Consider the following 26,300-nt stretch of genomic DNA (forward strand, 5'->3'; position numbering starts at 1 on the left):
CTTCTGGTAACAGCTCTGTTAACAGATGAAGACATTTGGAAAAATTTATATTCAGCCCTGGCAGTCAATGTCTTTTAAATAATCTGGTCTGCTTCCATTCCTTTAAATAAACTTGCATTATTCATAGATGTAACACCAACCCCATGACTTAAGTGCTATCATATACTGGAATTAAATCATAATAATTCCATTCTGGGGGCTTGTGGTTTAGTTGAGACTTGAAAGGACTTGGTAATGCTCGCCTTTGTCACCTCCCAGCAGCACCAAAATACATCTGGGCATGGAGCCACCAGAGTTAAGAAAATAGCAACTAGCACAGAATTTTGCTGTATAAGCTACTATGAGTTCCTTATTATGCTGTCTACCACAGAATGTCTTAGATAATCTTCCATATCTTTGAAATCTTCAGTGATCCAGCTCTAAATGCCTAAAATATCACCTGGAGGATGATCATCATGCTTGACCACTTCATTCCTCAGGCACAGTGGGTCGTTTTTGAGCAAGTACAAAACTCAGTGGCACAGAATCGAGCATTTCCTTGGAGACTGCTCTGTGGCTGCAGAACAGATTTGTGAGAAAGCTAAGCACCATCTGAAATTCAGTACGCTCTATTCAGAAAGCAGTGTGTTCTTCAAGATGATTTTCTTCTAATAAAAACATACATCACAGTAAAAAATATATCTATGCAGTGTATTGCTGATGAAAACCCTGTGTATGCATTTTTAAGGAAGGAAATAACTAGAAATGACAATACAATGTTCAAGAGCTTAGCTTTGTCTTTGCAAACCAGACTTTTCTGGTTTGCAAAGACACACAAACTTTTCATGTTTGTCCTTGTTTTGTAAATTTAGAAAACGGAATCACTCTGTTGCTTCTCTTGTTTATTCTGTGAATTAGATATACAATATTTAGTACATACATGATTAACCTTTATTTTTTTCTTCCTACCGAAGTCATGGATGCCATAGACACTTGGCATGCAGTCAGAGAAATGAGACCCAGAGTAAGCAAGCTGGTACTTCAAGAGAGACCTGGGGTTGTTGCAGTGCTACACAAATTCTTGTTCATGCAGAACTTCATTTTTTTACACAAAATGTTGCTCATGGCAGTATTGACATTAATGGAATAGTATATAGTTGCCTGGAGAAGAATAAGAAAACATTTTTTCCATCGTACAGGCCTTCCTAGTGGTAATTTTGCAACAGCTTTCAATGTTTTATTGGAACAGTGAAGGTGTTGAAGTAGTTTCACAGTGATAAGTAAGTACACTTCTATTACACTATTGTAATTACAATACACTATATAATATTTTTACAGCACTTCAAGATAAGGAACTTTTTTTTTCCGAATTCATGATTGCTTTCTATGGAAAAGTGCCTCCACATTATTTAATTTCTCAGCTTTTAAGAATGTTTCTCCCAGAGCTGCACTGCACTTCTCCTGCATTAAAAATAAAAAATGGAAAGAGAAGAGCAGCAGCTTTCAGGGCTTGCTCTGACATTAGCAGTCAAAGCAGCTGGCAGGTATCTGACATTTCTCTTCAGAAAGGGAGAGTTACTGTGGTTTTGTAGGCATAACAAGTGAGATACGAATGGGGACCACAACTTTTAATTGCTCTGCTTTGTAAACCAGACTTTGATGAATGCTCAGCCTGTGTCACGGTTGGAAGATTTTTTTGTGGGTACGGCAAGTTACAAGTGCAAGGAAGAAAAGCAGCAAAATTTTGTTGGAAAAGGAACTTGTGCACTTTACTGTATCAGCTTTAGGGGCACGCTTTCATGTTACCTCTTAATTACATAAAACTTAGGCCTGTGATAATTGTAATTATCCTTTGTTAGCTAATATCTCACTTAACCGACTATTTTATGTTCGCATTAATATTCTACTGTCTTCTTCTTATCAGCCCACTTTGTTTTAAACGGGAAACATTTCATATGGTGAGGGACTAAAATAATTCCTGAGTGTGAAGATCCTTAGCGATTTCGTTGTGTGACATGAAATGGAAAAAACATAACATTTCCCTCAGAGTGGTTTTCACAGAAAAAAATGGTGATTCGACGAAACATAAGTATTTGGGCCAAACACATCCCTTGCAGCCAGAGCTTTCTGAGGAGTGTGAAAACATTTTCTCCTTGGCTTGCCCAATTCCCCTGCTGCCACAGGGAAAGGCTTGTGGTCACCCTGGTTTCCTGCAAATCCTTTGCCTGCCTTCGAATAATTTGGTTATTGAAAGCAGCCCTGTTTCCTTAAAAGTAATACAAGGCATGTTACTTTTCCCTTGTGTTGTACCACTGCAATAAATATGGATATTTATTCCACCTTAAAAATACTTTTTTTTTTTTAATTTCTACTGCTCTTATTGATGTAAGTAATGCACTAGTCTGAACTATACATGCAGAAATAAGCTAGCAGTATATAATATCTCTGTCAGCTGAGGATATTATTCTTTGCTCATGTCAGCAGCAACAGAACTGCTTGCTCGGAGCGAGCGTGTCAGGGAGCTGAAGACAAATCTCTGTGGATATGCCTAGCCTCAGAATTAAGTTTCCCTTCTGAGAGATATTAAAAAAAGCACCAACAAATACAGCTATTTAAGAAGACTCCCAGAGGTACGAGAAACAATCAGGTTAGGGAGGTGTATAATAACTGCGAAGGTATTTCAGCAGGAAAAGCTACTTCACAAGAAATTTTAGAAACAGTTCCGGAATTTAGATGAGAGAAACATGCACTTTTTCTGTGAAAAAGTGGCTTCAAAACTACAACGCGTATAAGCACAGAGCTGACTTCAAACAAGTCAATGCTGTCATGAAACTGAAGCCTCAAGCAAATCATGTAACTTGGCTGTGTTCATTGCTTTGCTTTCGAATGTGGCACCATCAATGCAAGACACCGAATCAAACGCTCCACTGCACCGAGAGGGTTTTCACTCTTGGGGATCCCTCTGAAATAAAATGGATATGACAGGGGAGATTGATGCGCAGCACATCAGCGAATAAAATCTTGTTTCCGTTAAAACCAACGATACCTTTGGCGTTATTATCAGTAGGGTAAAGATTTTGCCTTCTTTCAAACTGTGACCACAACCAGACAGACCGGGATTCTCCTTCCTCAAATGCGAACTACACCTCCACTGCCCTCTGTGCAAACTGATTTCCCTTTAATATCAGCTTCTCACTTCATCAGTTGTTTCTCAGCGAGCCCAGTGTTGACCTTTCCTACACTTTATTTAATTCATTTTATTCATTTATTTATGAAGTAAGGTTTCACAAAGACTGTGTTCCCTGGTGCTCATTTTGATGAGCCTGTGTATGAGTGAATGGAAACCTCTTGCTTCGTTGTACTTAGGTGTCTCGGACACCCAAGTCAGTCAGTATTTTGTTTTCTTTCCTTGTGGATTTACTGATTTTTTTTCTGTGCGAAGGTGACGATTTATGCATTAATAGGAAAAGCCACTACAGATAATTTACATGGCCCAATAATTGACCCTGTGTCAACTCTAATGCAAAGGACCCCGAGGTTTTATTATCTATTTTGAATGCATAATAGTCCTTTTTCTTTTTGTTCCTATTTAATGTTGCTATAAGAGCAAGGGGTGCTGAATGAGGGCTGAATTTTCTTGTACTGTAACACTACTGCCTTGAGCCACTTTCAAACCCACAGTTGGATTTCTCTGCTGCTGCGGTTTCCACACTGGCTTTACTGAAAAAGAAGGAAATAGCAAGTTTGGCAGAAATTGTGAATATCCTCGTGAGATGAGCAGGAAAAACACACAAGAGATTCAAGATCAGGTTTAGTGGATATTATAGCTTTAGAGAGTCAAAAGACGGCAGAATTGACAACAGCTAAGCATTGCTGAAAAGATCAGAAAAGATCAGCCTCTTAGATGGTATTGGAAGTTATCCCAATATCCTAAAAAAGTCTCTTTGTATTTATTTTATAATTGGCTCTTTCAGAAATATTGAGTAGAAGATTAAGTTATTTTAAAGTATCAGTGATTATTAGAATAAGGAACATGGAAAAGTGTATTAAAGACAGGTATTCCAAAAAGAGCCTTTGGAGTTTTGGATGCATATATTTATGCTGGTTAGAGGGAATTTAAGGAAGAATAGAAATGCTGGAAATTTGGAGGAAAAAACAGAAATTGCGTGTGACTTCTCAGTAGGTCAGCAAGTAAGGATTGGCTTTGTGATGATTTGACGTCGGGGAGGGGGTTCTGGTGGCAGGAGAGGGGATTTGCTCCCTGTGCCACCAGATCGGACTCCCATCCCCCTTGGGGTTGTGCTAATCGGTGCCTCTGCGAATTGCCCTATTCACGTTGGGACAAAGGAACCGGAAAGGTGTGCCTTTGCCCAGGAGCGAGGAGAAGGGAGGAGGGCGCTGCCTCTCGCTCCCTGGCCCCCGGCCAGGGGATGTCCATGCTGGACCGGCGCCATGCACTCAAGATGGCGGCGACGGAGCCGCCGGGGGAACTCGGGGAGCGCCCCGCTCCCGGGATGCCCACTGAGCTGAGTTCACCCGGAGAGGACTGAGATCTGAGAGAAACGGCCACACAGACACCAGGTCAGTGAAGATGGAGTGGGACGAGATGTGCCGGAGCTGAGTTTCCCCTGCAACTGGTGGCGAGATGGCAGACAGCCCCCCTGCTGCCAGGATGGACTTGGTGGAGCAGAGACCCACTCGTGGCCCGTGGAGAAGCCACATCGGGGAAGAGATGCCTGGGCCTGAGAGAGGTCGAGGAGCATGGGATGCACGATGAGTAACTGTTAATAACGGAGCATGGAATGCGCAATGAGGTCGTGAGGCATCTAGAGTCCGTGGGATGACCCATGCCGAAGCGAGTGGCCACAACTCCCTAAGAATCCGAGACTGTGGTGAAGCCTGCACTGGAGCAATCAGATGAGGAAGGATTGCATCCTGCAGGTAGGACTCATGCTGGAGAAGTTTGTGGATTTTTCCTCGTGAGTAGGGGATCCATTGGAGTAAGGGAAAATGGTGTAAGGACTCCTCCTCCTTTAAGAAAGGAGCGGCAGTAACAACATGAGATGAACTGACCTGCACTCCCCCATTCCCTATTCCCTTGCACCCCTGGAGGGGAGATAGAGCTGGGAACAAAAGGAAAGGGGGGTGGGGAGGTGTTGTTTTTAAGATCCGGCCTTGTTTTCTCTTTATCCTCTCAAGTAACCGGTTTTGTTTCCCTTTGTGGTTTTTTTAAAGCAACTGTTAATAAATTGTTTTGTTTTAAGAAAACTGAGTCTGTTTTGCCCGGGACCATGGTCGGTGGGTGCTCCCTCTCTGTTCTTGTCTCGACCCTCAGTCCTTTTATTACATTTTTCTCCCGTCCACTTTACTGGAGTGAGAGAGCGGCTGCGTGGAGTTTAGTTGCCGGATCGGCCTAAAACCACGACAGGCTTACTTTGAAAATCAGAGTCAGTTGTATTTCAGTGAATTTGTGCTCTGAAGTAACAGTGTGTGTAACGATGCTTACTTACAGGAACGTTAGAAAATGGGATAGAAACACCCGAGAGGTTGTTTAGAGTAACACTGCATCGATATCATGATGAGAGCACCAAGGGAAACAGAGAAGGACTTTATAGTCAAATTCCTTGTATTCTGAAAGAGAAGATAAAGACCGAGACTTGGTTTTGGTCTTGGGTGTAAACATGTACCAAAGCCTTTCAAGAGTGTAGGGTTACGGATAGCAGGTGAGTTTTTCTAAAAAATAGCTAAGGTCATCTTAATTACTGTAATTACATTGAGATAAATGAGAGGTGGAGCTTTTCTATCTTTGGCTCGAAGTCTTTAGAGAAAACAAGTGGTAAAGGAGTAATCTTTATGTCCTCCCAACTGACCGTAGCAATAGTACAGTACAGGCCTCATTCTGTTACTATTTAGAGAAAGGCTTTTGTACTTTCTGCTCCTTCCAAGCTGCTGTACCATTCTTGCGCCATTTAGTGTGGCCCATGAGCATCAATCAGCTGGATTCAGCACAGCAAGAAGACAGTCGGGATTTCTGCCCTTACCTTTGTATCCCGCAGTACATTCTTTTTTCCCTCTGATGCCAGTAGACCTTTTTTTAATATACCTTGCTTGTTTCTTTGTAAGCAAACACATTCTCAGTCTTAACAGCTTTTACTTCAAATGAGTGAACACTGAAATGAGGAAGGACAGAGTGACTACATCAGTGGACAAAGGAAGAGCTAAGTATGTCATTCGTCTGGACTTCTGTAAGGCCTTTGACATGGTTCCACACAATATCCATCTCTCTAAATTGGAGAGATATGGATTTGATGGGTGGACTGTTTGGTAGATAAGGAATTGGTTGGATGGTTGCATCCAGAGGGTAGTGGTCAATAACTGAATGTCCAGATGGAGATCGGTGACAAGTGGTGTCCCTCAGGGGTCCATATTGGGACCTGTACTGTTTAATATCTTCATCATTGACATAGTGGGATTGAGTGCACCTTCAGCAAGTCTGCAGATGACACCAAGTGGTTGACACGTCTGAGGGACGGGATGCCATCCAGAGGGACCTGGACAAGCTCAAGAAGTGGGCCTGTGTGAACCTCATGAGGTTCGACAAGGTCAGCTGCAAGGTCCTGCGCCTGGGTTGGGACAACTCCTGGTATCAATACAGGCTGGGAGACCAAGAGATTGAGAGCAGCTCTGCATAGAAGGGCTCGGGGATACTAGTGGATGAAAAGCTGGACATGAGCCAGCAATGTGCGCTGGCAGCCTAGAAAGCCAACCATATCCGGGACTGCATCAAAAGAAGCGTGGCCAGCAGATGGAGGGACGTGATTCTCCCTCTCTGCTCCACTCTCGTGAAACTCCACCTACAGTACTGCCTTCGTCCTCAAGATCAGAAGGATGTGGACCTGTTGGAGTGGTTCCAGAGGAGGGCCACAAAAATGATCAGAGGGCTGGAGAACCTATCCTATGAAGACAAGCTGAGAGAGTTGGGATTGTTCAGCCTAGAGAAGAAAAAGCTCCAGGGAAACCTTATTGTGCCCTTTCAGTACTTAAAGAGGGCCTATGAGAAAGATGAGGACAGACTTTTTAGTAGGGCCTGTTGTGATAGGACAAGGGGTAATGGTTTTAAACTGAAAGAGGGTAGATTCAGACTAGATTTAAGGAAGAAATTTGGTGAAACACTGGAACAGATTGCCCAGAGAGATGATATATGCCCCATGCCTGGAAACACTCAAGGTCAGGCTGGATAGGGCTCTGAGCAATCTGATCTTGTTGAAGATGTCCCTGCTCACTGCAGGAGGGTTGGACTAGATGACATTTAAAGGTCCCTTCCAACCTAAACTAGTCTATGAGTCTGTAATAAAAGTCTGCAGAAGAAAGCAGAGAGGTTAAACATTACTTCTGAGAGACTGCAGGGAAAGGGGCATGTAAACGTTGCTTCCTTCTCCAGCCCATTTTTAAGAGGCGATAGGCAGGAATATTCAGCCAGTTGCCACAGACTGAACACAACAAAGGTTCCTGCATTGTTATGGCAGACATCGGTCATGCATGCCCGCATGCCTGTGCACACTGGGTACTTGTTTGCAGGAGCCAGCAGAAACCTCTCCTTGCTCTCCTCCTGCTCACCTGGGCAGGTCTTTTGCATCATCAGAGCGAGGACCATGCTGGGGATTGTGCCTGCTGTGGTCAGGGGAGTGCTACAATCTGGCTGATATTTTGCAGACCTCAATCTGGGGTTGGTCCAGCTGCTGGAGGACCCTCCTGATCCCTTCGAATCTCTCCTTTGGCTTCCTGCACCAACATATCCCTCCCACCCTCCCTCCTCTCCTGGGTGGTTTCAGACCTCTACTATCATAAGGGAACCCAGAGGAGGAACCTTTGAGCTGGGAAGTTGAAGGCAACTAACTCCAGCTAAAACTTTCCCATCTTGCTCTTGTTTGACAATTGAGTACAGCTTGTCTCTCATAGCTCAATAAACCTCAAGAATGTTAATTGGCAGGTTCGGGGAATTAAAGACTTTTATCTGCATGGTGACAGGTGGCCATTGCACAGAAATGTGAGAAGAAAGCATCCAAAAGTAGTTACTGGTTGCTAACAGACTGGCAAAAGGTTTCAAGGGAAGCAGAAAAATGTGGTGGCAGAGGACACAAACCAAGCCAGGATGCTCTGTCAAGTAGGAAAGCAAGGAGAGCAACCAACCTGTTCCTGGAGCTAGTGGAGCTGTGTATTTTAGTAACGTTGTTTTCCTTCCTTTCCCATCCTACTTGCAGTCACTATTTACTGTGACTGTGCTATAAATAATGCTGGGGAGTGAAAGCTGTTTTCAGTCCAAGGTACATATCTAGGAAAGCTCATCACATTCAGATGCGTTTCTTGAGCTGAACGATCTTCACCAGAAGGCAAACATGTAGCGATGACTCTCATCTTTTTGCTCACAGCAAAAGGGGCAGAGTTATAAATATATTAACCTTGTTTCTGATTTCACTGGTAAGGTATGGATCGTGTATTACAGCGGGTATTACAGCAGTAATCTCACTGTCCTGCTCTCCAAAGGCCAACCCCTGCTTCCCATTGAACAGTCAAAGCCTGGGCTTTTCTAGAAGGTGTTTCTCAGTGCTTTCTAGAAGGGGGAAATGTCCTCACACATAAACCTGATTGGGGTTGCGCAGACATAGAGCATAACTACAGTCCTTTGACATATCCCCATCTTAAAAGCATCATCTATTAACCCCAGAAAACCCTCTCCTGGTTGGAGTACACTAGAGCTGGACACAATGAAGCAAACAAGAAAGGCTGTTTATGGCAGCCTCCCTGTGCCTCTGCAAATAGATGCGTACAAGGGCAAGGTCTGAATATTTTTGAAGGTCTTTTGTACTGCTGTGTTCTGCAGCGCTCCCGTTCGGTGCGTGCCTGGTGCGAGTGCGTGTGTGAGCCACAAACAGGTTTTGGATATCAGAAGCCTTGGGGGCTCTATACATATTTGCTGGTCACAGGTTGTCTAAAGTTAGGGAAATCGGTGTGGTCAGCTTGGCGTGATGCTATGAGGTTTATTTTCCAGGACATATCATTCCCTCAAGAAGACTGCAGGTTAGAGTTAACTTCTGCAGGTCTGAAACTTTGGGGCTGCTTGATGATGATGCTCACCTGAGCAGAATTCATTTCAAGATCACTCTTAGGGATAGAGTATTCATAATTTTAATCCTATTTTTTAATAATGTCTCGGTTTTAATGTATGTCCATTAATAAGGCATTTTAATAAAGTCCACTTAATAAACCTAGTTTCAAAAATAAGTGGAAAATATCGGGGAAGAAAAAATTTCGATATTGGAATATGTCTGCAGTTGCCACTGAACATCTGGCCCCCGAAATGCACTGGTGACCAGACTGGTATTTAAGGCTGTATCAGAGCAAGCTTTGTCTGCGACATGGTGCAGGTGCTTGGAGCAGTGAGGTGGGTGGGTAGTCCATTATAACAGGTCAACTGTTCTTCCTATAGACCATTTCCTAAGGCTTTCCAGACGTCCAACAGAACTGTGTTTGCCTCTTCTCCTATTTTTTGACCTAGATGCTTTTACTGACCCAGTGGGGAGGACACCAAGAATGTTTTCATGGAGCGTAGGCAGTTACTATTAGGACCTGAGGTGACAGCTTCACTCCAGGAGAGATACTGGGAACAACCAGAGTTAGCAGAGGCTTCCAATGAGAGGGAGAGGAAAGAAAACAGCACCAATGTAAATTGCCAAGAGGACAGGAAAGTGCCCATGCTGGAAATAATGGCACAGGAGGGAGGAGAGCGCTTGGCCAAGCAGCAAGAAGCTGGAAGCAATGCTCCTGCATGAGTTGTTCTGATTTCTCTTGTTCTTTTTACTCTTTAGCTTCCTGTCTGCTTGCTCCTGCAGGGAGGAACAGAATGTGCCACGGTGAGTGGTGAAGGGAGGAAAACATCTCCTTCAGGAGTAGGTAAATTCAAAGGGAGCTCTTTCCTTTTCATTGCTAATCTTGGTGGCACACACTGCTCTTGAATACACAATCCACTTTAATAAACCTGTGGAGTGCAAGCAATTGTCTGTTTTAATGTTGTCAGATTTCTCAGAGCATCTTTTTGATTTATTCAGTCCATTTTCCACAATCTTTCTAAATAATTTCCTAAATAGCCATTTAAGAAATTGTTTTCCTTTCTTACCAGCTCTTAGATAGGTGCCTCTAGTTATTCTGAATTTGCTAAGGAAGTTGCTGGAGGACTATTACGACATGAACTTTCCAGTTAATACAGGCATTCTGTGCTGGGTACTTGTATTAGTCACCAGTTATAGCCTGAATTGACATTGCTCGAGCATACGCTATCCTTCTCACTCCTCCTGATGAGGTATTAGGATGTTACAATTATGTATCTCAAAACAACTGTAAAAGGCTTACAGCTTCTGAAGAAACATGAATTACATTACCATAATCAGCATTTTCTGGAGAATCTTTTTTATCCATTAATGTCATTTCATGAAGTTTGAAGACTAATAAGTATTTGGAGAACAAAACACTCTCAGTAAGATAAAACGTATGATGTTTTGGAGTTCACTTATGTTATAGGCTGGTTTTGCACAGAAGGATAAAGAGTTGACCTTAAAACAGCTTAGTCCTGAAGTTCTCCTTCTCCTAACAAAAGCATAATTACATTTTCATTTATTAGCTTCACCTGCACCTCTTTCTAAAGCACAATTGTCTTATAAACTCCTATTCTCTGCAGATAAATCCCATGGCCCTATAAGGCTGTGCATCTGTCAGATGGAGGAGGTGTTCTGTTGCCTGAGAAGCTGCTTTTGTTAATCATTTAAATGTTTGACCAGAAATGTTTCTAGCATTACAATTTCTGATTAGTGGCATATTTGCAGGTTGTAACTAAAAAATAAGCTATGTTAAGGCACAAATCCCTGCAGACAAGGCAGGCTTCTCAGCTTGTTCACCACAGTCCCGTGCACTGCGTGTCTCATCATCATTCCCTAATGAGAGCCTTACGGTGAGGCCGTGGTGAACTTCTGCTTCTCAGGGTTTCAGTGCTGAGACCAAATGACGGCTCCCAGGTGTGAGGTACAGCCTGCATATGGGATGTGTCAATTCGAGACCTCTTGCAGCAAACCCGTGCATCTGTTTTCCAAATTATAAAGAAAGATTTAAAACAAAATGTGTTGGAGCCTGTACAAAAACTTCTGAGTGCTCAGTGACCGAGTGTATTCTTTTTTATGATATGTTTTCATAAAAGAGAAAAAGAAGCCCCCCTCCTAGAACTACTGTAATCATAGTGATACGTGTATATGTTTCTGAATGATTTATTGTCATTAGAGGAGATGTTCAGGCTAGTCTGCAGACATCACATCCATGAAATAAAACCAAATCATTTTGTAAAGACATAAGTATATTTGTTCCTAACTTTATAGGAATATATTTTATTGTTTATTAGTTATATTTTTATCACTAGTATTTAGGATTCTTCTGCAGTGTATGCACTTTTTGTAAAATATTTTTTATAAAATACGAAACCTTACCAGTCCAGTTAAAATAAATTGGTTTTATTTTTTGTATATTTTAAGATATAATTCTCTGCTATGATTTGCAATGGCACGTGGAGTTGCAACTCCTGTGACCATTTTCTTCACTTTCTTCTGCATTTTTGGAGACAAACAACAGAACTCCCGTTCCTAAACCATAAGAAATACAGTTTTCTGACTCAATCTTAGCTGTTGCTTTGCTGTGGCTTTGCTGTAATGCAGGCTAAACCACACTTACTAATGCCAGGGGACTTAGGATGTAAGTACTTAATGACAGACAAAATGTAAAAGACAAAAGGTGCATGCAGAGAAAGAAATTGCTTTCTTGAGGTCACAGGCAGATGTAGCAGCAGAGCTGGGCTGAAATCTGTAGGGCCACATCCTACAATCCGGTGACTTGCCTGTCTGTAGTATACTGTACAGTTTTCAGGGCTTTTGCTCTTGTTTTCTACCGCCATTTCATTCTGTTGCCTGCTATCATACATAAATTGTCTTTAGTTTTTCTCAGCAGGCCTTATTTCAATAAAAATCCAAGTGGAACATACAGCTTTCTATTAAGAAACATGGATTTTGTATATAAGCTTTAACACAGCACAGTATTTTTCCCATATGGCAGGCAATTGCTTAGTAATAAAATAGTTTTTCTAACATAATATGGTGGTAGTAAATATAAATATTCCTGTAGCGTGACATCCTGTGTCTCGAGAGACATCATTAGTTTTTAAATTCACTCTTCAAATGGACACATGGTGTTTCATACAAGTGGCCACAGTGATACCACATCAGAACCTGAACAGGTGCTGACTGCATACAAAAGAAAATTACAGCAGCAACTGAGAGGGTGATGGGGTGTTTGAAACACCCTAGAAAACTGGTAGATCTACTGCTGAGAGATATCAACGTTAAAAACAAGTCTGCAACCTCTTCTAAATATGAGATGCTGGGATGGATTCTTCCTTCCTTTAAAACGTGCTGCATCCTACAGAGATGATGATAGGAGGTAAGAGCCTGATGGAGCTTCAGCATTTTCAGGATGCTGTATGCTGGGCTGACTCAGCCTCTGGAGGGGCTCAGGACTACAAAAAGGTACCAGCTGGGTAAGGGCCATGGTGCAGGTGAGGAGAGCTGGAGGGCAGCAGCCCTCCAAGCACTGCCGTGCAACGCTGCCTTGCAAAGAGTGGTTTAAGGGCAAAGTCCAGGAGGGTGACAGAAGCTGAGGGCCCAACCAAAAAAATTTCTTTGCCAACTGGTTTGCATCCTGGCCACTCTACCAGTCCACCTGTGTTGCCCATGTGATCAAAAATGTTGTGGCTTTATTCACGCTTCGGCAAAAACCCCAAGAAAATCTCAATTAAATAAGCCGTTATAACAAATGACAGTTTTGTGGCAATTTCATTCAGTGCTGTTCAGCATATAATTGGCACATATTTCTGTAGGCAACAGGGAAAAAACAAGAATGTAAATTACAACGCTCACTCAGCATGGGGATTGTATTTTCCCTATGTTGCAGTGTAGAAAAATGAAGCCCTGATCACGCTACGAGATGAGAGCACAAGTCCCTTACACAAATAACACAAACCCTGCGAGAGACTAAACTCATCTATAGTGTCACTCAGTGTAGCTAAGAAGCTCTCTGGAGATGAACTTGACTACATAACTGATACCAAAATCTTCATAAAGTGATAGCCTGAAAAATAAGTATACTGACATGAAGATCCTGAGTCATCTTACCCTAATGATTTCCTGACTGCGTTTGCTTTGCTTACAAGAGAATGTGGAAATTTTAAATGATAACAGCCTGGGATCAATCTATTTTCCTTTCATCCCCAAATTCTGCACTTTTTTTGCTGAGAGCACTTGTAGCAGAATAAAATTAATCGTTTTGTCAGTGCAGGTCTAGATTTTATCATGCAAAAAGCAGCACGATCAACAATATTTAATCATATAACTCCTAAGTCAGAGCTGGAATGAGTTCTGCAGAAACTCCTTCTTGCCATTAAAACGAGTGGTAATGGGGGAGAACTGGTGTGTACGGTCGGACCAAAAAAAGCCTATAAAAGCTTCCCAATTCTAATGTACAGCGAGGTTTTTAAATGCTAAATACAAAATTAATTTGACAATAAAGAGAGGGGCTGGTTGAGCCCAAAGGGCTGTCCAGGCTGGATATATAATGCAGTAAAATATGGTTTTCTAGTATTCATTTATACATATATTTATGTGAATATATGGATATACAAACACATACATAGTCAAACCCAGGAAAGTGCCTTGTGGACTATCAAAATGTGCAATTTAAGAAGAACAGATTGTTCATCAGAATGATAACAGAAAAATATAAAGCACTGGTTAACTTGCCTACAGTCTTCAAATGAGAAAGATGACATGGCATGTGGCACTTTGGGTAGCTGATAAAAAATCATTTCACTGGAGACAATATGCTAACTTTCAGCTTTCCTACACTACCAGTATCCTTACCTGTCTCTCTCATACAAGCTTACTACGGATCAAAGCAAGCGCACGTGTGACTTGTGCCCCCATCAGCGAGGTCCAAAGTGCTTCATCTCCACCTGCCACTTGACGTCTGTGTATTTGCTCTGTTAAACCTCCCATATTAGCACACTCGTGGTGACTGTGCCATGCTGTCCCTCACCATGCATCAGGGACTTCATCCCCATGAGCTGCATGGCCATGGCTTTCCCTCTGTGAGAAAAAAAAATACATAGGTTGTCCTTTGAGGGCAGCGATGCAGATGTAGGAGGGCTGCAAAGGGCTCAAGGATTTTCTCCCCTGAGCACATCCTGACTCCCCAGCTGAGATCCAACCTCGATGCCAGCAGTTGCCCAATGGCTTTTTTGCTCTGTATTGCCTACAGTGGAATCAGCAAATGGTCCCTCGTGCTGGCCATTTGCTTTCATGTCTGTCCTGGTTTCTACTGGGACAGAGATAGTTTTTCTTTTTTTTAGCAGCTAGAGGAGCTATGTGGTTTGGATTTAGTCTGGGATTTGTTATCTTGGAAGAAGAATGTTGATAGCTCACTGGTGTTTATAGTTGGTGCTGAGACATCAAGGACCTTCCACCTTCCCACGTTCTTGGCAGTCTGCAGGAGCACAACAGGCTGGGGGGGAGCACGACCAGGACAAAGGGCCACAACTCCGCTTATGATTTGAACTTGGATTTAGGATTGAGGACTAAATTGGCCAATGGAGTATCCCATACCACGCAGCGTCATACCCAGTATATAGATGAGGGCTCTTCCAAGGGCTCTCTCAGACTCTCGGACTTCTGTCTCTTACTCTCGTTTCGGGCTTCTCACTTGTCTGGGATTGCAGTGTCAGGACTTACTGTTTCAGGATTGCTTGCTGGGGTGGGACAGGCATTGGTCACTGAGTGGTGAGCAATTACACTGTGCATCACTTGTTCGTATATGTTATCATCAATATATATATGTTCATATAGTATTATAATAATTTTATCATTCTTACTTATATTAATAAATATTAATTATCTATAAACAAAAATATAAATTATTATTATTATTATTCTTAATTTAAATTGTTCTTATCTCACTCTGTGAGTCTCGTTTCCTTTTCTCCTGTAATTCTCTTCCCCATCCCTAGCTGTGGGGAGGGTGAGCGAGCAGCTTCGTGGCATTTAGTTGCCAGCCGGGTTAAACCACGACAACATCTCTACATGTTTTCCACAAACTTCCCCTGCCCAGGCTTCCTGTGCGCTCCGTGACTCATGCAACTCCCTTGTCAAAGATCTGGAGCATCTGAGTAGCACGATGTTGTTTTTCTTTGACTCAACAAAAATCTCTACTGCACAGCAAGTCAAGGTGAATTACAACAAATACATCAGAAAGGGAATGCAAACCGCATTTCCAAATTGTGCTTATGCTAAAAAATACCCTAGTATCCAGTTTTAAAATGAAACCATATATTAGCTTTGGCTGTACAAAATAGGAAACAGCTTAGAAACTACTAGTTTCAATGTTTTTGCTATCAAAGTTGAAAAAAAACCACCCTCTATTTCCATCTATATTTAAAAATATTCCCACTGTGGAACTTTTTTAATGCTTTGCTTCATACCCATGGGGGATATTTAGGGCTGTTAGGGAAGCATTACTGAAAATGAAAACGTAACTTTGACTGTAAGAATCAAGATACCTTAGCCTTCAAAATTTACATGTGTTACTGGAAATTGCTAACTCAGTGCCACCTGAAACGCTCATTTGCTAACTCAGCAAACAGGGAATTAGTTGTACCTACTACCGGAACAATGTCTACACACGGAGATTTGCCTATCGAAACTCACTGGAGGGAATGAGAAAAATGAGGATGTTAGGACTAATTGAAATGAACTGCCACACTGCAGTTTTATTCCCCAGCTGAAGGGAAGCTGGAGAAATGGACTTAAAAGAATTGTGCAATGCAAAGAAGAATGGTTTATTCTTGCGTATTGATGGCAATTTAATCTGTGCTCTTCCAAAAAGTAACATTGTTCAGCGGGGAAAGTGCCTGTCACTCTGACCCAAACATGTAGGTTTTGGAGGGTGAAGCCAGCAACTTGAGTTCCTCCCAAAAAGGAGCAGAAGCTGATGGAGTTTGCTTGGACACAGCGCTGGCTGCGAGGTCCTGGGCTGGTCCTAGTGTGAACAACTCCGAGGCCAATCCCTCGCTATGCACAGCGCATCGCAGTGGAATACTACACTGGACCCCAGACCTGACTGTAGGTCGCCTTGCTGGGATGGTGAGGGACCTGATGACAGCAGCAGCCTTGACCTGCCTGAGTGCTGTGAGATGGTGCCCGGAGACATGAGGGCACTGATGGCATCTCCTCAGCTTCCTGCTCATCCCCGCACTCCCTGGCATGTTTACACAATTCACATCCAGAGTTTCAGCTTTCTCACCCTGACAAAGGAGGGCTGTTGAGAAATTGAGCAGTTGAGTTTTTTGGTTTGGTTTGGTTTATTTTGTTTTTTTACTTGTGTCGTGGGTTAGGCCGCTCTGGCAACTAAACCCTACACAGTCCCTATCTCACCCTCCCCCACCCCCAGGGATGAGGGAGAGAATCAAAGAGGAAAAAGAAAAGAGACCTGTGGGTTGAGATAAGAAAAACTTACTACTACCGCTACCTATATATATATACAGATATGCACAAGGATAAACATATGCAAACGAGTGATGTACAGTGTAATTGCTCACCACCCCTTGACTGAGGCCCACCTCATTCCAAAGCTGCAATCCCAAAATGGATAAAACTCGATACCGCAATCACGGATGAACGGGAGGCCCTGAGACAGGGAGAGAAAGAGAGAGAGAAAACACTCTGAGAGCCCGAAAGTGAGACTCCCGGAAGGGCAAAAGCCCTTCCTTCCAGCTGACCCTCACTTTCATACTGGGCATGATGCTACATGTTATGGAATACTAATTGGCCAGTCTGGCCCTCAATCTTAAGTTCAGGTACAAATCGTAAGGAGAGTCGTGGCCCCCTTGTCCTGGCTGTGCTCCCCCCTTATCCTGTTGTGCTCTTGCACACTGGCAAGAACACAGCAGCTGAAAAGTCCTTGAGACCTCAGTGCCAACTACAAACATCAGCTTGCTATCAACATTCTTCTCAGAGCGAGCCTCTGAGTAAAACCAAAACATGGAGCTCTTCTAGCTGCTAAAAAGAAGAGCTAACTCTGTCCCCGCTAAAACCAGAACATTGTCAAGTCAACCTTGGTGAGATTTGAAGTGAAGGTGCTCTTCAATCTACTTACGACCAGTGCCCCAGAATCATTAGAGAGCAACACCCTGAAGATTAAATGTCAGCTTTTGTACTGAGAGATGAATTGGTACTACATCCTGGTGCCAAGTAGAAGTGGGGTTGTAGAGAGGACAGAGCCAGACTCTCCTTGGAGGTGCACAATGAACGAGCAGGAGGCACTGGATACAAGCTGCAATAAGGACATTCCCACTGGAAATAAGAAATCTCTTCATGAAGAGGCATAGTGCTGGATGCCCAGGATCTTCCTGACTCTTTTCAAATCCCTACTGGATGATGCTAGGCGAACTGCCCTAACCTGGCAGGCAGCCCTGCCTGGAGCAGGGAGCAGGAGATGAGACAGCCACATCCAGCCTGATGGATCCTCAGGACACCCAGGAGAGGATGTGTTCCTTCACCCCTTGCTGAGTTAATCCTGTGAGTGAAGAGTGCTCGCTTCTTACAGGCTCGAAATAGCAGTAGTCATGACATGAAAGAATTATACAGTGTTTTTTATAAAACCCACAAATCAGGCAGTGATGGTGTGCATGCTTCTTGTCTGATACCTCAGCATTTTTTCATCTTTCCTCCCTCCCCAAATGGCATGTCAGGAGCTAACATTGCCTTCATCCCAACAGCGGGGTGCTGGAGTTGCCGTGGCAGTGATTTAAAGCTGCAGCTGTTCCCTTCTGCTGCTGTTGATCTGCTCATGCCTTAGATGCAGTTTCCAGCCATGCTTGCTGTTCCTCAACAGCTTTTACTGCTCTTCAGGGGACGGTGCTGGGCCAGAAACAGGTAACAAGCTCAGCCTCCTGACATAATTTTCAATATTCTTGAAGTTCAGTGGAGATTTGTTTCTATATATTCCTCTTTCACCTCTTGAGTCCCTCTTCACCTTGGCACCATCAGGGCTTGTGCGCTACCAAAGGCATCGAGGGACAGACACCAGCACTGCAGTGGTCCCGTCCTGGTAGGAACGCACAGCTAACGAGCATCATGTATGGTCATCTGAGCTCACCACGCTGGGATTTAACCACCACCCCTCCCTCTTTTCCGGCGTTGTGTCAGCTCAGGACGAAAGCAGTAGCTGCAGTGCCTCTGGTGTGAATGTGCAACCTTAAGTAAAATCTCCATCAAATCGCAGACCTGCCTGTGCTCAGACTATGAGAGTATTACCCATTTCCTGTGCTTCTGCTAGAGTTACTTACGGTATTTCAGTTTCCTCATTAAATCCAGTCCAAACAGCCCCATTTTTTTCACATAAATTTTAACAGGTTAGAGGTCTGCTAGTTTCCTCCCAGGCAACTCATTTGACATGTCTGTCTTACTTTTCAGTTATAAAATCCGATTTACTGTAGTATCTTAGAGCTTGTTATTAATTTCATTTTAATGCAAAGAAACTGAACAGAGCTTAAAGGATGTGTATATTTTCACTCCCCAGGAACAGACCATATCATGATTTGCCTGGCCTGGTCAGTGCTCAATACAGGCTGAATCTTCTACTGCTCCACCCCTCCTATGGCAATATAAAAGTCAGTTACTTTAATTTCAAAGATGTGCTGAAGGTCTCAAACATAGTGTGTTTTTCCACAGTTCTCTATGGCAAGGTGTATTACAGAGGCAGAAAAATCCTTTCTGTACACCAATTTGTATTGTCCAGGCAGTACTGCTTCAACACCGTGTAGACCTTTGGTCCACCCTTGAATCAGGATGGGAGAGGTGTGGGGTTTTTTTTCCCCTCTAGACAGTTACTTCAGAACAGAGCACTGTCCTGAGCATGCACATTAAACTTGCTTGCAGGATGGGTGGGATCAGGCTGTGTTCATCCTTGCTCACCTGAACACGCTTGTAGGTGTAACTTAGGGCCACTGGACATGGTGAAACATCAGATTGCAAAGGATTGGTTACAAAGTCAAATCCCGTGTATATGTCTTTTTCCGTTTGATCCAAATGATAAAGTCAGGATCAACGTTTTGCTTGTTAGCAAGATGCCCTAAAGGTTCGTACTCCAGTTCATTATCTAGCAAAGAGAAAAACTTGTTAAATGAAACTATTAAAGCGCTAGAAGTAATTGTCAAACAGAAAGTTTATGCGCGTGGTTGCTTGCCTGGTTGTGGAAGCTATGGTGCATTTAAAAACCAAACACCTGTCACATCCATGCAAAATCCAGAAATTCTGAATAAAAACTGGATGTTTGCTGGTTTCCACTGCTCAGAGCCTGGGGGAACTCCTGTACGTGGTGATTGATAATCCAATGCCATTCGTACCGAATTGGTCACTGGCTCAAAGGGCAAAACTTTGGTCACTGTTGAGGGTGTTTGGATATCTCCCAAAAACAGACGGAGTCTCTAGAAATCTGAAGGGGCAGAGCAGGGAGATGAAAGGCAGGGACCCCTGAGAAAAATAATATTGCAGGTCTAACAAATCCTGAGACTGAGTTTGGAATAAAATCGTGAGGAAAAGGAGCTGCAGGAAAAATTTAAATCAGTGCTGAGCATTTCTCTGTGGAAGGTCTTTACTTGGAAAAAAACAGTGATAATTATCATATTATCATTTTTCCCATATTCATATAAATGTGAAGTAGAATTCCCCTGGACTACATTATTCAGATTAGCACTTCTCACTGCAAGGGGACGCGATGTTAATTCAGTCTCTGTTCTGTCTTTATAATAAATTGCTATGTCATCATCAGACAAAAACAGCTTTGTTTCGGAAAACAACAGTTTTTAAACCAGTTGTCTCACATAAATTTAACACCTATTTTTTAAATTGCTCTGTATTTAAATGCCACTTATTTTGAAGGCAATCGTAATTCTGAAATATTTTTTTGTGAATCAGAAATATTTGCTTTAATTTTATTCAGGAAAAGCGGATGTGCTTAGTGCAGCATAATGAAGAAAAGTGTCATACCTATATGAAGTCATGTATCTTCCTCCTCTTAGGAGCCTTCATGATTCTTGAAAAGACACAATACTTTCCCAATAATATTCTTTTTTGGGAATAAATAACGCACAATTTCTATTAGAACTAACCTAACACTATTAAATTTAATTTCGTTATGTTTCCTTAGTCTCGTTCCTATGATTATAACTTCTTTTGGTGCTTTCAAACGTGCAAATGGGGCTTTGTATCCCCTGCTATTTAAGGCATGGCTGTTAGTAAGAGACATATTCTCAAGTAAGAGGGGTATTTGGTGTGACTGCCATCATTTGCCTCTCTTTACTTATTTGTCACTTGTTCCCAAATTTTGGTCAGAATTGTCATATGGTGGCTGTTCCTCTCAGTGACGGATTACAGACACCCACCAGTTCATGGTTCAGTGTTTCTGCCAGGGATTTATGCTGGGTGGGGAAAGAGGGGAAGTGGGATGCTAACATTGGGTGTATCGTCCACTGGCTAGCCAGGCCAGATGCATGACAAAAGGAACAGTTATGATGACAGTTATTAGTGCTTGATCCCAGTGGGGAGGTTTAATCACTCAAAAATACAACCAAGATGTAGCCTACATTTGCCTTATCTTTTGTTTGCCAGCAGCTCTCAATTTGAATGGCTCTATTTGCAATTAAGTCTTGCCCTGGCCCTCAGGTGCTCATGCCCAGATGTCTGAATTAAAGGGATTGGGTAATTCATAGGTGTTGGCTAGATACTTTGTAGAGCGGTCATTTTCCCAGTTAACATATCCTGTTATTTAAACCCTTTATTTGAACATTTTTGATCAGATTCAATAGCTCCAATCCTAGAAATGAGCGCTCCACTGCTGAACAGGATGAAAGCAGGTCTGTTATGAGCAAATGTCCTGAGAAATCCTGGGAAACCCAGCAAAACCTAGTGCATCTGCATGGTGGTATTGGCTTCCGCACATGTCTTCACACCAGTCTCTGAGGGCAAACTTTACTAATTAGAATTTGAATCAGAGTCATAGAATCATAGAGGAGAAGGGCACAGTCACAATCACAAAGGGAAAACTGCTTAGAAATACAGTTCATTCTTCTGCCCTCTTGGACGTAACCCCCATTGAAGTTTGACTAAAGAAGGAATCATGGGTTATGAATTATTTGGAATAACATATGATTAATTTACAGCTTATCTTTAGTAAATGTATTTACACGTGTGTGTATATATATCTATGGCATACGCATACAATTTTCTTCTCTCCCTTTTTTCAATGGTTTCCAATTCTCTTACATTCAGGATTTCCTGAACTGAAATGTTGTCTCTGGCTTGTTCTGTACCCTTCACATGATGAATTATGCCATTTTCAGAGTGCAATTCATGAAATACAAATTGTTTGGCAAAGCAGTAAAACCATTTTTTCTCTGCAAACATTTGGCCCTGGAATTTAAACAAAAATCCTTTGGGTTTCACTGTGCTGAGAGACTTGATATCTTGTCACACTTCTTCTTATGTTTAAAAATTAATGACTTGTATTTACAGTCAGTCTTGCATGACAACACTCTTGCTTGCAATTAATTCCTTGTAGCCACTCTCAGTGATGCTTCTTGCCCTTATTTCAGATGACGATCCAATTCTCAGACTCCGCTGAGACTTCAAGTAGTTGAGAATGAGGAGGTTCTTTCATTTTTTGCAAGTTGATTTATTCACTCCTATTAAGCATTTGTTCCAGTTGGTATCTCCTGTTATCTGATAAATATATTGAGAAAGATAAATATATATATACATATATAAAAAAATAAAAATACAGATCCATCGATCTATCTATTGATCTATCTATCTATCTATCTATCTATCTATCTATCCATCTATATACAGGTACATACACATATATGTTGTTAATTAAATGTTGCAATATAGGATGACCTTGACAACAAGCTGTTTGATTACTGGGATTCATTCCATTAGACTGAAATGAATCCAGACTGAGGAAAAAGGTATGTACTTCACTTTGAATAGTGTTATTTTGGCAGCTTCTTTGGAAAGTCTGTTTGTTGTCCTCGCCAATGCTGGCTCCAAAGTAACAGAAGGAAAGGACATATCAATAAGGCAAGAAAATAAAAGTCATTTGGTCAAACTGTAAAGACATCTAGTGTTGGGGCAAAGTAAATGATATGTCTTGCCTTGACTGAAGCCTAGTCATGCTGTGTAAATTACAATTTCCCAACTCCCTTAATTTATTTCCAATTTTAGCCCACTGAGCTAGATTTTCCATTGCCTTTTCTGATGCTGTGGACTTAAAACACTGTTGTTCAAACTCAAGGGCATCCTGCTTTGGCCTTACTGCAATAACTGCATGAGATGCAAAGCTACTGACCTAAATTGTTTTTTTAAACATGCTTTATACCAGTGGGTAACTGCGCTCAAGAAGATATGCCAGCGTGTGCCTAATTTAAGCAATGCAAATCATTCACATAAATATAGTAAACGTTTAACTATCTTCATTAATATGTTCCTTAGTAAAGAGGCAGTTAGAGGTTTTGTAGCAATGCAAGAACAAGGGGGTTGAAAGGCTTCTTGCAAAAAATAGATAAGCCTTGTACCTCATGGCCAGTAATACTGAGGGAGAAACAAAGATTTCTTTATACAGCATGAGGAAAAGCCGTGTTTTACTGTAGGATTTAAAACTATCATTAGCAGACAATATCTTTAAAAAGAAAATATGCTACCTAGAGTCAAAAATCACACTCTGAATGAAAGGCCATAAAGACATTACTGCGAAAAGCCAAAGAACAGCGGCATGAATACAGAGAAGGAATGTGTCTGCACCTTCTTTAGCCAGCACTAAGCAAACTGTAGGGAATAAAGCAAACTCAGCTTCCCAGAATCAAGCTCCAGGCTGTCTACATTTCCTTGAATTATGAATCCAATTCTCAGATGCAATCTGGGGTGATGCCAGTGCGACCAGTAGCGCCACAAATGGGGTCTCCCATGTGTATGTACATGTACAAGGTCAGCCAGTTAGAAACTCCCCAAGGAATATTCTTCCCACAGAAAGTAACAACCCAACAAAATATTCTGCAGAAATAAGAGGATACCAGTAGAATTTCAGGGCAAATTGTATCATGCCTCTGTTTTTACCAACTTGACCTCTCCTTCAGAAATCTGTGAGGTGAGTTGCATCAGCAGACTAGAAGTCCTAAGGATCAAGTCTCCTCAGCATTGTCACCAGCTCTGGAGCAATCCTGGTGAGGCAGGTGCTCAGGAGGCAGGGTACCCGCAGTGCCCAGCTGCCAGCCTGCTGCTCTGCCCAGAGTCTCAGGCTCGCCAAGGCTGCAGGCTTCTCCCACCAGCTCCTCTGGTCCACACACAAGTTTGACCTGTCATCATCACCCTCAGGTTTCTTGTTTTACTCAGCAATTTTCTGCACTTGGAGGAGCTCATTCATTGCCAGCACTGGCATTTATCAAATTAATTTCTTCTATTTTGGCAGGAAATTCTAGAAGCTCATTCTGATTTCCTTTGTGAAAATTTCATTTTTCAGCTTTCTCTCTCATCCTGTAGGTTTCTTTACAGTGCATGTGGTCTGAAAAGGAGCTGGAGCTCCTTATGCCACTGAACTCGCAACCCCTGGTTTGCGTTTACTTGCCTGATGTCCTTCCAGTTACATTGATGCCATATCAGCAGAGATGAACTAAGACTGATGAGATATCCCACGTCTTTGCTCTGTGTCCTATGGTCCCTTTTAACATTTGTGCTTCACCAAGTCACCTGGGGGGAACAGTCCTTGCATTTGAGGTGAGGCTGTGGACAGAGCAGTGCAAGACAGGGGACGGGACGTCCAGCAGACATGGGTTGGGCTGCCAGCCTTGTTGAGACAATTTTGAGGGACTGAGGATGAAGCCAGAGTCACTCATCACACCCCTAACAACTGAAGGGACAGAGTTCAAGGTAGTTTCAGTGTCTTCCTGTCCAGCCAGTTAGCCAACATGCATTAAATATACACATATACACCAACTCTGTCAATATCTTTTTAAGGTGTGCTGAGGAAGGATGAGTACCAAGCCCTCAAACATGTAAATATAGATGTATAGAGTGTAATCAGCACAAATTAGAAGTGCTGTGTTTATCTTTTTTTTTCTGCTCCCAAGGCCAGAATTTTAAAGGATTAATTTGGTTAATAAACTTGTAAAGAGATTGGATATGCTGGAAAACTACTTTCGAAAGGTTAATTTTTAAAGGACTATTTTTGGTTCTTTGAACACTGATGGGAACATAACTTAGGAGAAGTTAGTCACATCACCGCCATTTTCTAACTCACCATTTCCTTGGCAATATTTTAAGTTGATCTCCAGTTCATAAAGTCATTTGAAACATCACTGTTACCTCATAAAGATGTTCGCAGCTTTCTGAAACTACCTGACCAGAAGCTCTTTAAAAATAAGCATAAGCATTTTTCTAAAGTTAAATTACACTAACCTGCACTAAAATGCCTAAAAAATGACTGCAGCCTATCCTGGCAAGCAGTTATGTTCTAATCTGCACTACTGCCTAGGCTTCGGCATCTCATGAATGCTTGAGGGAGAGAAATAGAGAGACACTATCAATTACTGGTTTAGTTTTCACGGTTCTTCAGATTTTAGAATATCCTGGATCTCTTAAATGCTGTTGATACCAGCCTAAACTTTGTATATCTAAACTTTGGCCGCTGATTCTCAAAAATTCAAGGCTAATCTCAGCATTCTGTCCCTTCAAACTTTTTGAAATGAGTTTTCTGAAGGATATGATTTCTGTAATGGTTTGCTGCATAGGCTGGCCCTGCAAGAGTAATTCTTTCTTGGGGAGTAGAGACAGGTTTTGCTATCGATAGATTTGGAACAGCATGGATCATTTCATTTTACTTTTTTTTTTTTTTCCCTTTCTAGCAGTATAACAAGAAGATTGAAAACTTCAATTGAACATTTCTTTAAATACTGCCATTTTCAGGGAGCTTTTGGGCTTTGCTTTTGTTTTACCTGAGTGATAAAACATTGGCACATGTACAAAACATAAATATGAAAGCTCGGCCAGTATTTGTTCTGAATAGTGATGGTCAAAAAATTCTTTTGCAAGGTATTTACAAATGTGAAATCTGTATTAAAAAAAAAAAAACAACCTGTACGTCTTCTTGATACATTAGAAGAGGTTTTTTTTGTTTAATAAACACAGTCTCTTCCAGAGGAACACAAATATATCTGTAATTGCCTTCTGACATGAACTGCAAATAAACTCTTTTGTCCCTTGTTGCCGTCAGCTGTCATGTATCCTCTCCTTCTTTATGTGGATTTTTTTTTTTTTTTCAAGTATAAGAAATAACACTTTAGGGACACTCAGTTTTAAAATCCTAATTCTGATTTATGATGGGCTGTACAAACCTGATGCTGGAACAGCTACAAAGGAGTTCACAGGCCGACCTATTAGTTCTTTGGCTGCAGGTGAGTAAATGATTAGTAATAGCTGGCGTGAAAGGCCAGAGTCCAGCAGTTCTGCTAATTGCTTCAGAGAAATGCTTTATCAGTAGCAGTCTTGAAAGTAGGAGTTGAAACCCCAGGAGGGGTGGGTAAGCCAAGTAGGAAACATCTAATTTCCCTTGGTGCTGCAAAGGTTTTCTAATGCCTGTGCTCAGTTCATCGGGCTGGCAATGTGACACACAGAGCATGTTGCTGTGGCGCCCTGAACAGGACCCTCAGTTGGAGCTTAAAAATACAAGAAAAAATAGGAAAAATAAAATACAAAAATAGGAAGCAGAGGTGTTCCTCTGCAATTGCTCAGCAATGCAGAGGACCCATTTCTACATCTGCAGCATGGAGTTAGGAACATGGGAATGGAGTTGCAGGAGGTCAGAGGTGTAAGGAATTCGGACTAGTTGCTTGTCCTTGCAGCTGATGAAGGAATTTTTCTGTGGTGTAAACTGGCAAGGGGGAAGATGCAGCCCACAGGGCTGTGGGTGAGTACAAAACAAGTTTCTGGAGGAGATCCTTGCAGGGCAAAAGCATCTGGAGAAGAGTGCTGGAGCAATTTGTAGTATAGCTCTGCCCAAACGTCCCTCTCTGTGCTGTGCTTTCCTCTCTCAGTCAGTGTACCAGCAAGTTCATGGTCCTTCTGTGCACAGAC

The sequence above is a fragment of the Tauraco erythrolophus genome, chromosome 2 (genome assembly GCF_009769465.1).
Source record: "Tauraco erythrolophus isolate bTauEry1 chromosome 2, bTauEry1.pri, whole genome shotgun sequence".
NCBI classification, from domain to species: domain Eukaryota; kingdom Metazoa; phylum Chordata; class Aves; order Musophagiformes; family Musophagidae; genus Tauraco; species Tauraco erythrolophus.